At 31.0% G+C, this 4,364-nt stretch overlaps 1 pseudogene; it reads left to right on the top strand.

Annotated features, from left to right (window-relative positions):
- Nucleotides 1-202: 202 nt before the first annotated feature.
- LOC110651053 (high affinity nitrate transporter 2.5-like) lies at nucleotides 203-1,384 on the top strand (annotated as a pseudogene).
- Nucleotides 1,385-4,364: the final 2,980 nt, after the last annotated feature.

A 4,364-nucleotide genomic window follows, 5' to 3' on the forward strand; every position in this document is an offset into this window, starting at 1 on the left:
TATTATTAAAATAAATATAAAATTATAAATTTTTTACATTATATTATTTATTTTATTATTAAATTAAATATATAATCATTAATTTAATATATTATATTATTTATTATATTATTGAAATAATATATCTCATTAATTTTATAACTGAAATAAGAAAATAATTAAATTCTTTAAAAATAATTAAATAACTTTAAAAGTTTGCTTCATGTCCAACGCCTCATCACCTGTATCTTTTATCCTAGCACTCTTTTTCACAGGCTTCTCCTTGGCCACTTTTGTCTCCACTCAATTCTGGATGAGCTCCATGTTTTCAGCCCCAGTAGTTGGCACTGCTAATGGTGTTGCAGGCGGATGGGACAATCTTGGTGGTGGGGGCCTAATCCGTGACATTGGAGCAGTGAAATTTACAGCTTGGAGAATTACATTTTTCATTCCTGCCCTGTTTCAAATGTTATCAGCATTTGCAGCATTGATCTTCGGCCAGGACTTGCCAGACAGGAACTTCGGTAGGCTACGAAACTCAGGGGATAAACCCAAAGATAAATTCTCAAGCGTCTTCTATCATGGGGTTACAAATTACAGAGGGTGGATCCTCGCATTAACTTGAGGATACTGTTTTGGGGCGGAGCAGACAATTGACAATATAATAGCTGAATATTTTTATGAAAGATTTGATTTGGAACTCCACACAGCAGGAATTATTGCAGCAACTTTTGGACAAGCAAATATTGTTTATTGCAGCAACTTTTGCACTAGCAAATATTGTTTCTAGACCAGCTGGAGGATTGATTTCTGATATCGTAGCAAAGAGGTTTGGAATGAGAGGTAGGCTATGAGCTTTGTGGATAGTGCAGACATTGGGAGGTGTACTGTGCATCATTCTTGGGCAAGTGGGATCCTTAAGTGCTCGAGGAGGTAATTAAGATTTCTACTTCCACTTGATTCCACTCCTTTACTATCTCGCAGAGGATCAATTCTAATATTTATGCATCCATACGTTTAATTCTCCAGGTCATTAGGGCTAATATCCGGTATGACAGGCGGTGGTGGAAATGTGGGTGCTGTTCTGACTCAACTAATTTTCTTCAAAGGATCCAAATACTACAAAGAAAAAGGGATAACACTCATGGGTATTATGATTATATGCTGCACTCTCGCAATATGTTTAATATACTTCCCGCAATGGGGTGGAATGTTTTGTGGCACATCATCCGAAAATACTGCAACAGAAGAATACTATTACATGTCTGAATGGAATTCAAAGGAGAAAGAGCAAGGATTACTTCAGGCAAGCTTAAAATTTGCTGACAACAGCAGAAGTGAAAGAGGCAGAAGAGCAGGCTCTGAAACCATGCCACCAAATGAGACCCCATCTACAAATGTATAGTCTATATCCACTATCTAGGTTCTCAAATTATCTACCATGAGCTGAGCAAGTAAAGGTAATTTGCATTGTGATATCCAAGTTTCAGATTGCAGGCTGTCGTATGTAGCAATAAATGATCTCAAAGACCTCATGCATCAAATATATGAATTAGAAAATAAAGTTTAGCATCTTTGGTATTTATAAAGATCCAGAAAATCAAACTGAATATAAATAAAATATAAAACCTACTGAATAGGGAAAAAAATTATATATAAAACTAAAGCAAGAATGTTGCTTAACACAATTACTTCAATTTAACCAAATGCCTCAGACACGTAACAACTACTGGAAATCTAAATAATAAACTAATCTTCCAACGATATATAGCTAGCTAAGATCCTGAAATATAAATATATTTTTTAAAGGCATTCGGCAACAAATTAATATAAATTGACTAATGATGAGCTGAACAATATTGTACCAAAGCAGGAGGCACAAAGTAGGAGACAAGCTTAGGAATTTCCTCGTTTCCACCAAAACAATCGTCAGCCCATTGTGTAAACATATTGCAACATCCTTCCGCCATTTGAAGATTTTGAAAAACTGTACCTACGGCAGATCGAGCCCAACACAAACCCACATTAACTGAGGATGCAGCACAGGCTGGAGACAAAAAGAATTGGAGAGAAGGTGCTCCAGGGACCTGAGGGATTGACGGTACACTTGGAACTTGAGGAGTTGATGGTGCCTTTGGAACTTGAGGAGTTGATGATGGGCAATGGCATACACATGTACATTGGGTCCCGATTACCCCTCGCCCAATTTGAACCCGCCTTACCTCATAAGGGCAGCCGGAACAAGCAGCAGTACAGCCACAATATGCAACAGCCTCTTCACTTGCAGAATCTGAGCTAAAAGGATTTGCTAACCCATCATTAATTAACCCTGCGAAGCAAGCAAGAATAAATACCAACCAAATTGAGCGCCTCATTTTTACTAATGATAACTAATTTTTCTTTATTCTTTTAGCAAACAATCGCTAATTTGCCTTTTGTTCTATGATATGTGCGTATTTATAATATAGCCATAATATAATTTGACATTATCTCATTAACTCCAAGTTGAATTTTAATATGATTATTTTTTATCCGATATCATGAATCTCTATTATAATTAAACTATGATACCTATCTCGCCATCACGCAGGAAAAGAATATCTGCTTTAAGTTTATCATTAATTAATTATTTTAAGAAGGAAATTTACAATATTGGACCTTAGTTTAATTGAATGCTTCATTTATTAGTTTATAAATTGTTTTTGCAAATAACGTCCACATTAAATCACAGGTGTAATCCAATCCAATCCTAATATATTTGAAAAATTAATATAGATAACTTCTAAGACTCTAAATTATCCATTAAAATTATCCATGAAAATTGACGCTGATCATATATGAGATTAATTCCTCAACTTTGCAACTTCTCTCGTCAGTTAATTGGTCAGTGATTCTAACTTCTAAGGCTCTAAATTATCCGTTAAAATTATCCATGAAAATTGATGCTAATATTCATCCCAATAAAATGTCATTAGAGCATATAAGAGACATGGGTTTAAATTCATATAGATCTTACTGGTTTGTCAATCGTGGTACCGATCCATCACATTTTTGGTGCTGCAGGATTTTATAAATATTTAATTTATTTAATAAGTAAATTATTATTTCACTTTTAAATTTTATTATTCTCAATTATTCATTAATTATTTTAAAAAATAAATTAAAAGATTCATAAAATTTAATTCTTTAATTTATATAAATTTAAAATTAAATCTCTCAATTTTATGTCAATTATAATTATTACTTAGAATCGAATTTTACCAACAATTATTTTTAGTGGCCAATCTATAAATTTTACTGTGAAAAAATCTCTCCCTACCTAAACTCTATTATTTGTGCATATCTTGCTTGCTTGGTGTCCATTAAAATATTTTCAATACGTATGAAAATAAAAGCACGGGTTTAATCCAAGCAAGTCCGATATAATAATGAATGCGTACTACACTTTATGGATTAGTCAAGTGTTCGATCTATAGAGTTAATAAACTGAGGAAGGCCTCACTTAGCATTCAATTAATGAAACTAAAAAAGAATATAAATTTTTATATAACACAATAAAGTACATGAGTTGAATTGGCAAACTAACTACAAGTAGAGGAGATTAAGTATAATTTTAGCCTTTTATCTTTTTCTCTATTACTGCAAAAATTATTTATGATTTGAGTAACAATTCTTCTTCAATGAACACCCAAAATTTTATGTATTGAAACAAAATTTTTGTATTTATAAAGTAATTGATTATGATCACTTTTTAGGCTTATTTGAGTATTACCATTTATCTATAAAAATGAATTTTTTATAATATCTGCACATAAGATTTTTGTATTATTTATATTATTTCTTTGACTGGTTTGACTCTTCAGATGATAAAAAAAATTACGAAATTATTATGTCTGACTTTTGGATGAGAGAAAGGACGGCAATGGATTAAATATTTTCAAGTATCTAATTCAATCAAATTTTATTAGGTCGGTTTGAATAGTCTATAATTAAATTAGAGATAAATTTATGTTTATAAAATAATATTCATGGATTAGAGGCTAATCCCTTTTGTAAATAATTAATTAAATATAAAATATATTTTTATAATAGTATTTATAAAATTTTTATATACATTATATTTTAAATAAATAAATTTTAAATATTTTATAAAATTATTTTTTTTATTGAATTCAGTCTTGGTAAGTTAAATTTATTTGATTTTATCACTTTTAGATCAAATCAAACTAAATCAACAGTGCTGTACTGAACACTGTAAAACTTAGCTAAATCTTTGATCATCAATCATACATAAACATGTGTCTTATTTATTTTATTCATAAATTTCATTATATATGGTGAGCTGTATTTTTTTTTTTTAATTATAAAAAATGAGAGCTCCGTGA

The sequence above is a fragment of the Hevea brasiliensis genome, chromosome 14 (genome assembly GCF_030052815.1).
Source record: "Hevea brasiliensis isolate MT/VB/25A 57/8 chromosome 14, ASM3005281v1, whole genome shotgun sequence".
Classification (NCBI taxonomy): Eukaryota; Viridiplantae; Streptophyta; class Magnoliopsida; order Malpighiales; family Euphorbiaceae; genus Hevea; species Hevea brasiliensis.